Below are 10,416 nucleotides of genomic sequence, written 5' to 3'. Positions count from 1 at the left end.
GGGTTGCCCGACAATAATGACTCAATGCATAATATCTGCCACCCTAGACTGCTCGGCAATGATGGTTTTATTCAATACTCTGATCCTATGACATGCCAACTTTATCCGACTCGATCCTAATAACTAATAGGGTATTCAATTTCCAATTCATTATGTATAGTTCAATTTGTACCCCAATATCTACAATCCATTAGCATTTCTCAAATTCATAGCATACATAACATATCTCAACTCTATTTCATATCAAGTAAATTGGAAATTTTATACTCTATTCAATTTAGTCTCTATTTCGGTATTCAACCTCAATCATTGTAAATCAAGTTAAATAGCATTACCAACTCACCTCAATACCACGTAATGCAACATGTAATGAATATGCAATAAATAAGTTGGGCCTGAATCATAGAAATAGAAACTAGAAATTCTAAGTTATTCGTCGACGACTTTAGATTTTTCTTTCCCTCTTGATGAATCTGGGTCGATATTAGCTACGGATTGACATAAAACATATAGCGCTATCAATAATCAACCAATTCCTAATTAATTATCAATTTATAAAAATTTGGCAATTTATTCAATTTAGTCCATAAAACCGAAACTAACATAATTTTTAATTTAAAGCTCTAGATTGAAATCCAATTTCACCATTGCTCATTAGGGACCTCTCATTTCTTATTCCTACTACCAATTTTACATTTTATTCAATTTGGTCCCTAATGTAAAAAACTATTAATTAAGCTTTATAATTTAGTCCTTTTCTTAAACTAAGCTTAATTTCTATCAATTTAACACCTAAAGCTTTCAATTCTCAAGAAAAGAAGATTTTAAAAATTTAATAGTTTTAAAAATTAGTACATGGGCTAGCTAAATGAAGCTCTTATGACCTCAAATCTATAACTAAGGACTTTCTTAAAATTTGAAGTTAAAAGCTTGAAAGAAACCCTTTAATGGCATCCCTTCCTTTTCTTTCTTTCAATTTTGATGGAGAATATGAGTTTTCTCTTTCTTCCCAATTTTAGTTATATAGTGAGATTAGTTAATTAATTTTAGTTTAATTATATAATACTTAATTTATTTAATTTAATCATCACATGATTATACTTGTCCATTTTATAATGTGTATATATGGTCTAATTTCTATTTTTACCTTTGGTTAATTGCAATTTAAGTCTTCAATTCATTTTCTAATAAAAAATCTATAGCGATTAAACTTTACAATTTAGTCCCTAGGCCCTAATTAAACACAATTTGGCTAAATTAACTACCCAAAATTTAATTCAATTATATAATAACTCCGTAAATATTTTAATTAAATATTCACGAGCTCAACTTATGAAAAAAGGGTCCCAAAACTACTTTTTTCGACACCATTAGAAATCAGGTTGTTACAGGTTTGGTTGAGTCTTGAGAGAGAAAGCTGAAGATAGAGAGAGAAAGCTTAAATAAGGTAGTAAATGGTATCTTTCTAGTTCTCCTAGCTTGGTATTTGAGTTTTGTTGTGTGAGAAAACTTGGGAAGCTTGAATGTTAATATTAGCTGAATTTTTGGTGTTTGAACAAGTAAGGAAATGATGGCAAATGGGATTTCCAAGCTTGAGTAAGGATGATTTTAGGTGGATGGAGACTTGATTTTGAGAAAATGTGCGTCCAAGAGGTAAGTAGCCTTGGATACCTTAAATCTTCCTATTCTAGCTTATTTAGAGGGTTAATGATATTGTGATATTAATACGGAAATAAGTATGTATGAATGTAGGGGAATTTCAATGGCTTTAAATGTTGGAAATAATGAATTTGGGTGATAAATATGAAAATGGAGAATAAAGATGAAAGTTATTGTAAAATGAAAATGTGTAAATTCCATGGATTAATATGTTAATAAAATATGGTTTGTGATATTTTGGCTAAACAAGCATTGGTTATAAAGTTAAGTTTAATATTAAATATGTCATAATGATTTTGTTTGTGTGGTTATGTAAGAAATGTGATATTAATATGGAAAGTAAGTTAATATGTCATCATGGCCTTTTAACAATTAACGCGTGAAAATAACCATTTTGTACACTAAATAGGGGTTTACACGTGATAATGTGAAAACATATACATTGAAGGTTATAATGACCCTTCTCAAAAATTTTCTATGAAAATGTTAACTAATAAAGGATTTTTTTACTTCGTTTCATGAAATCCATAATGCGAACGATGGACATAATTATAAAGCCTGTGTTAAAAAGGACTTGAAGTGAATGTAAAAGCATTTCGGTGTCTGACTTGCTACCAAATATGGTGGTAGTTTTAGTACATTTTGGTAATTAAGGAACTTGTTTTCTGGTCTTTGTATATTTAATTATCGCATTTTCAGTTTTCGTAGCTTTGATTTAATTATGTGCAAAATAAGCGTTTTTACACTAGAATTAATGTTAGTTTACCTATTAAACCAATACGGGCCTTAAGTAGTTTTAATATGCTTATTGAGTGTGCATGATGTGTATTTTGTAGCCTAATAGCCTTATGGATGGCACCCAAGTGTAGCACGAGTTTCCCGAGACACAAAACGTGAAACCTGAACTCCAAGCTCAACATATCGGTGTCATGTCATGACACACTTTGGCTATGTCGCGACAAAAGTCTCAACGTAGGAGGCAAGAATTGACAAGGGTAAAATCATCCGCACAATCAATAATTTCTAAGGTTATGGCCTGTAATAGACCTAATTAGGGTTTTTCAACATTTCTATAAACATAAATGTTATTGCTAATATGTAAGCAAGCCTTTAGAAGCAATAGTTAGTAGATTCAAGTTTTATTTTTAGTTTCTAAATACTTTGTTCTTCTAGACTAGGTTCGATGTGAAACTAAGTCTTTGCTATTTAAGTATTCAGTAGTTTTATTTTATTATTCTTTTACAAACATTAAGATCAGTTCGTTGTTAAGAGATTTCACAACTCCAAGCACATTTGATTCATCCCACAGATAAATTTCTTAACCTTTCTCTTATTTTAATTTATTTATGTTTTCTTACATGTTTAAATTAAATCTAAAAGTTATGGTGTCTAGATCCATGAGAGGCTAAGTCTCTAGGGAGATTAACGAGTGGATATGGGAGCAGTTAACGGAGGAATGTGGTTTTCCCATAGGAATTGGCTGGTTTTAGATTATGTGTGCTTAAACCCTAGGAGTGGCGACCGTAGAAAGTAATCTAGGTTAAACGAGGCCGGGAGTTAAGTTTGCCAAGAAAATCATGATTTATTCTAGCGAGAAAAGTGAGGTCGGGAGATAAGCGTGTACCTGTTGATTAGTTAATTAGTATAGGTCGAGAGGTAATACTAGTTAATTAATAATGAATTCCACTTAAACTCGAATCCTGAAGTTAATTACAACCATTGAAACGAGTTAATCTTCCACATGTTATTTTGATTTAGTTGTTTGTTTATTTTTTGTTTATTTAATTCAGTTTATCTTGTTTATGTTTGTTATCTATTTTATTGTTTATCGTAATATAATTTTTAATTAATACTATTTAGACTTGTTATTGTATAATTAAATTCTTGATTTAATTCGTCCTCCTTTAGGTACAATCCTCGAAATACTTTCTTGTGTTCCGTTGTACACATCTATATTATAAGTTGACTCGTATACTTACGGACACTGCTGATTTATTTAATATATTCTTGGTGTGGTATTTTATAGTCAAATGTTCGCACGTTTGGCAGTGGTCACTGCCTATATGTGGCATTCGGTGAGGGATTGCCTAAATATGCTCTAGACTTTGTGAATTATGAAAAAGACTTTGTATGATCGATAATTTGATAACAACCTTAATTGATGTATGATAACTATTATTATGTGCCCTACTAAACTTAGTGGAATAATTAGGACATGTTGGCATGTCAATAGGGATTAGATATAGAGTTTTGATATGTTTGGAGTTATGTTGCCTTCAGGACTTGCACATATTATGTGCATTCTTTGTTGGCCTTTGGGATATGCACTCAATTTCATTTTAGGATGTCTTCGTGTTTTGCACTTTGGTTTTGTTGGTGTGTTTTGGACGCTAAGCACTTCGGTGCTTTCTAGTGTGTTCTGGATGGTTCTCGTGTACCTAAATCATTTTGCTAGAGTTTACTATGGGTGAAATAAGTTAACATCTTAATATTAATATTGGCTTATGTATTTAAATATTATATATGACCTAAGTGGTGTATATTGAATAATATTAACAAAATAAGTTAATGCATAAGTGGACCAAGCAATATGTTAATCATGAAATATGTTGAGATATTATGCTTTAATCTTTGTATCATAAAATGACATTATGCGTAAATAATTAAGCTAAATGAATTAGTGAATGACAATAAAAGGGAAGCCATGAACTAACCTATATACATGAATATGGTCATAAGATAAAGATTTGAGTTTTAATACCCTAGATAAGAGGTGAATATGAACATAAGATTTATCTATTTGTATGAGAAAAAATAAGCTATAAGAGAAATTTATATAAAGAGGTCATAATAATGGTATACTTGATCAAATTTCACTTGAGCGCTCCTTAAGAGTTATTTGTTTGAACTTCATAATATGGATGACTATTGAACCGTTAGATTGTAAGTGGAGCTCTTATAATTTGGCAATAAGAATTGAATCCACTAGTCATAATTAAAATGTGGCATGTGTAAACTTTGAAATGAATACTCTTGGGGAGCTCTACATTAATAACAGATATGATTAGTAAGATTATCCTTGTGTACTTATTGAGCTCATTGAGCTTATGCATTAGTTGTTTAAAAACTGTAGGTCGAGAACGTGCAATGTTTACTTTGGATGGATAATTTGATGCTTGGAATGTATTTTGGTATGTTTTTTGTGCAAGTTTGAGAACGTGTGCAATGTTTACTTTGGATGGATAATTTGATGCTTGGTATGTATTTTGGTATGATTTTGTGCAGGTTATGTTATGCTTTACGGGCCAAACTTAGTTTTTGGAAATTTGGCTCAAACTAGGTACCAAATGGCCTAATTTTTTATACCAAAAACCTCGTTGCAAAGCTGACCTACAGTATGTGATGTCACGACATCGAGTGGCCTAACGTTGTGACATAACAAACTGTTTGGCGACATCATGACGTTAGCCCTAAATTTTCAAAACTTTACAATTTGATCCTATTTCATGCTTAGGTTTATGAAAGAGCTTTCATAAGCTCGATTAAGGCTTGGATTTAATTGTATATCATATTATCAATGTGTTTAAGACATGGTGGAATGTTTGAATGATTTATTTACGATGTATTTTGTTGGAAAATGTGTCCATATTGTAGTAAACATTTAATTGTTTTCTATGTATTTGAAAGATGAATAAATAAATTTCACATTTCACTGTTATGTCTTTTGTATTTTTGTCTTTTATATTTTGCATGCATAGCGAAATTGTGACAAACAAATATTAGCTCATTGATTGTCTAAGTTCAAACTGATGATAAGTGGCATTGTAAGAACGTTTACATTGTGAGAAAGACAACTTACTTCAGTAGATAATCTAAACGAGTCTATAATCCTGTAAAGTAATCAAAGTGAGCAATTGATTCAAATGTTGAGAAAGATTATCTAGTCGTCTACAAATCCAGTTGAGCAGATGCCTAGTCTTGGCTATCGGAGCAGTTGACTCCACAAGTAGAGACATAGGTGTCTTTATTGGCAGAATGATTCATTAGACTGGACCCAAGATGAATTAATTTTTAATTCGTTTGTAAATTAATTCACTTATGACGTTCATGGTGTGATTTACCTAAATCCTGAGTTTGTCACTAACCATGCGTATGTAACTCATGTGAATTAATATAAGTGGAGGTTTATGCTTTAAAGATGATCGAGTCAATAGCCGGTATGTTGAGTACATGACTTGTGTATGGCATGGCTTTACTAGCAATAGTGGAATTCATAGCTCAATTAAAAAGCTAACGATATCCTCTCATTGGCATTGTGTGGTTGATAAATATGGAACGTGGCCACGGGTTGCTTATTCTCGAACGAGTAATTTATCATAGTAATTTGTTGATAGTGATCATTTTAATCATTAATATGACACAATGGTGACAATGCGATAAAATAAAATTGTATTGAGTGAACAGATTTAACTCAAAGGAATCAAGGATGTCATATGATGGTAACACACACATGACGAGATCATTGGGCAAAGCACTTGGATGAATTACTTTCGTAAAAAGTATACAATAAGGAGTTTTCAATCATGGTACTTCTTGTGAACTGACTCCATGATTAAGAAATTGTGAATTATTGGAACGATGCTTCTGGACAAAATTGCAATTATTAAAGCCTAATTGTATATGTCTGATTGGTGTCTCTGCTAGCTCAACAAAAGCTTGATCGATTGCATTTGAATCAGAAGGAAATTATACGGCTTCAGAAATAATTTAATTGAGTCGATTTGTTTGATGTGGACTTAAATTGGGTGGTCGTAAGAATTGTTCAACTAGAGAATTTGATTAAAGAATTTGATTAAAGAATTTTCTTGAAAAATTAATTTGGAAAATCTACGTGATTTTTGGGAAAATTAATTTTGAACAAGGAAAATTAAATTAATCAAATTAATTAAATTAATATGATATTTTTTAAAATTAATTTTAAAGTCAGACAATTGGCCCAATAGGTAATTAAATTTAAAAATTGGACCTGAGATCGTAAATTGGGCATGGGAGCCCAAAACCAAGATGAAGACCAAAAAACTGATCGAACTAGGCCTGGTATGTGAAACCGGCCAATGATCCAACTGGTGACTGGACTGGATCATTTATATTGTCACTAGCCCAAACTGAACTGCAGTAATCGAACCAGCTTAGGGTGCCGACAGCTGCGACGATGGCATTCTCGTGGCCAGCAAATGTCGACAACGATGGGTCTTTGGTGGTTATTATTTAGATACTTGAATTCAAGATAAAGTTGTAAAGGTAAAAATTCTCTAAAGAAATTATTTCAGAAAATTTCTAGATATATTTTTCTTATTTACAACTTAACCCAAAAATTTAAAGAAATTGAGAAATTAACTCATTGCGAAGAAGACTACTCGATCGAAGAGTTCATCCTAGACGAATCGAAAAGGTACAATTTTGATTAAGTATTTATTACTTTAAGAATCACAACCAAGTTCTTGTTTTGGAAAAAAATTAAAACTTTGGTTTTACCCTAAATATATTTTTCGTTGCATTTTCTAAACCCGATTTTTCTAACAATTGGTATTAGAGCTAGGTTGTGCTATCTATAAGTATAAACAAATAATCAAAATAAATTTCTCTTTTCTTAAATGATTAGATTACATAGAAAGTGACATTCAGTAGATCTCATGCATGTTTTGAGTTATATGGGAATGAATGCGATATTATATATTTGTTATATAATTCTTTTTCTCAAGGTTGTGGTTCTTAGGAAATAGACCTTGGATATCATTTCCACGTAGGACTTTTTTTTAGTTCATAGATTTTTTTATGAATCGGAACGGACATAGGATTTAAATGTAATTTTTCAAAAGAAGTCCATAACAAGGAGAAGATGGAATGATGGTGGTTGAAGACCCAAGGAATGCCTTGTGGCGAAAAATTATTTAATTTATTATTTATTTATTTTCTCAAAATAGAACCATGGAAACCTTGGCAGACAATTTAATTTTAATTACCTATCTCCTTATATATCAATTTTATAATTGTTTATAATATTTATAATATTTAATGTTATAATTGTGATATATATATGAGATGATCCACAGTTAATCGATTAAAAATAAGAAGTGTGGTAATGAGAAAATCCATGCATTGTGGTATTCTGTTCACTTCTTTAGGTTATTCGATTAATATGAGAAATGTGGTAATGAGAAGGTGCATGTTTAGGATTGGCTCTAGGTAGGAAAGGCTTGGTTTTGAAGTGGTCAAATTTGACTCACCTCCCTTTCTTGGGACCCTACCTGGTGCACGGTTCACATTCACTTCTTCAGTTTTTTCCCTTAAAAGAAAAACTATGGAGAATCAAAATTATTTGTTTTTATGATTGATTCTTGTGTATAAATGAATGTGAATATTATAAATTTATTATAGCATGACATGCATGTATTGGAAGCATGTCATATAAATTAGGTAAGAATGCCACTAGGACTATTGTATGATCATTCTGGAAATCTGAGATAAAAACCTTGCATGTTTTTTTCTAAAATATTAAATGGGAGAACGTCCTTAAACTAGACCTACGACCTCCACTGATGGTCCCGAAGTGGTAGCATGATAAAGTTTTGAGTGGATTCTTATCCTGGTTGCACCCCAAGGTAAATTTTGTCATGTGGGTTCACTAGATGGGATTTACTTTTAAGGACAACTAATCATGCATGACTCTCAGAGAGATCTTCCCAAGATAACTTACAAATGAAAGCATGTTCATGATGGGTATTGAGTCAATGGTTACACACTTAAGATCATCTCTTATTAAATAGTTTCCAAAAAAATGATATTTAAGTTAGAGATGATGTTTCTTCTGCATTTCAGATCAAATTGTAAGAAGTATTTGGATTACCTAGCCAAAAATGGCAAAGGTATGGAACTCTCTATGGTTGAAGCTTGCTTAGTGGAAGAATCAATTAACAGCTGGGTTATTGATTCTGCATCCACTAACCATGTGTGTGTTTTCTTTACAGGGGTTCACAAAACGAGAAGTCTGCATGACAAAAGCCTCTCATTGTGGATCAGAAATGGGAGCTTTATTTCAGTCGAAGAAGTGGGAGACGTTATTTTACATTTTGATAATTTTAGGAATATTAATTTAAAGGACATGTTTTATGTACCTTATTTTAAGAGGAATTTAATTTCTATAGCATGTTTATTTAATGACGGTTATTCTGTGTCATTTAATAAAAGGATTGCTATTCACAAAAATCGTTCTTTGATTTGCAGTGGATTGATGGAAAACAATCTCTACTTTATCAAACCAAATAACTACTTGATGCTTCTAGCTGAAATGATGGATAAAAAGCTTAAAACTTCTCACTCTAATAAGGGGTACCTATGGCACTTAAGACTTGGTCATATTAACTAAGAAAGAATCACTAAACTCATGAAAGATGGTCCCTTAAGTACGCTGAAGGAAATTAGTCTTCCACAACATGAACTTGCTTGAAAGGTAAAATGACTAAGAGGTCTTTTAATGCAAAAGGTACAAGGGTCAACCAAGCTTTAAAACTTGTGCACATTGATGTATGTGGTCTCATGAGCATTAATGCCTGAAGAGGTTATGATTATTATGTGACTTTCATCGAGGACTATTCTTGATATACATATGTTTATCTAATCCACTGAAAAAACAAAACCTTTGATAAATTTTGAGAGTTTCGTGCAGAAGTGGAAAAGTAATTAGTTTATTTGTAACATCTCATTTTTCAGTAGTGTTGGAAACAGTAGTTTCGAGACCACAAGTCTGACGAGTAAGTCCATAAATATTATTATTTAATATTACAATGCGAGTATGATTTTAAAAAGGTTTTAAAAAGGTATTCTTTTGGAGCATACATGATCAAGATCGAGTGGAAAATAGAGGAGAATGAAAAACTACTAAAATTCCATTGTACTTTGACATTTTTGTAATTTAGCCAGGTAAGTTCGTACAGTTAGAATTTAACATCAATATGAATTGTTGAGTAAATTAACATGATACAACTTATATATTTATTTTTAATTGTTGATAATTAATGGTAATTTGAGATATAATGTTGAATTTGATGCTCGGTTTGGATTGAACACAGTATAGAGTACAATTGTGATTTGGTGTGTTTCGGGGGTTTGGAGTGGAGATGGTATTGGATGGAGATATCTGTATATTACTCGAGTAAACTGAGGTTCAACATTTTTTGCGAACTCTCGTGTTATACTCTTTGTCTGCTGTGTCTCAGTTGGATTAGCTTTTATGAGCTTCTGTTTGCGTGTTTCGATTGGACAATTTATCGTTTAATGTGTTGAACTTACTAAGCTTCATTAAGCTTACTTGTGCTGTTTAATGTCATTTTAGATTCTCGGAAGTGTGGACGATCAGATCGGTACTCAAGTCACACTATCCAACTCAATTTAGTAGTTTTTGGAACGTTTAATTTAGATTACATGTCATGTATAGGCTCTTGTGTGATTACTGTTAATGTTTTGGTTTATATAAAAATCATGGATGATCTTTTGTGTAAATGGTCAACTTGTATAATATATAAGAATGAGGTATAGTTTCTATGCTAATGTGAATGATATGTATTAAAGAAATGTTGTGATTGGGATACCTTTGATAGGTATTTTGGATAGGTATGAATTGCATGGTTTATTGTTCCGTTGTTCGGTAATGCTCTGTAACTCTATTTTGGCAATGGATACAGGTTAGGGGTGTTACAT

Source organism: Gossypium raimondii, chromosome 4 (genome assembly GCF_025698545.1).
Source record: "Gossypium raimondii isolate GPD5lz chromosome 4, ASM2569854v1, whole genome shotgun sequence".
NCBI lineage: Eukaryota > Viridiplantae > Streptophyta > Magnoliopsida > Malvales > Malvaceae > Gossypium > Gossypium raimondii.
Note: the sequence above shows the minus strand (reverse complement) of the source record.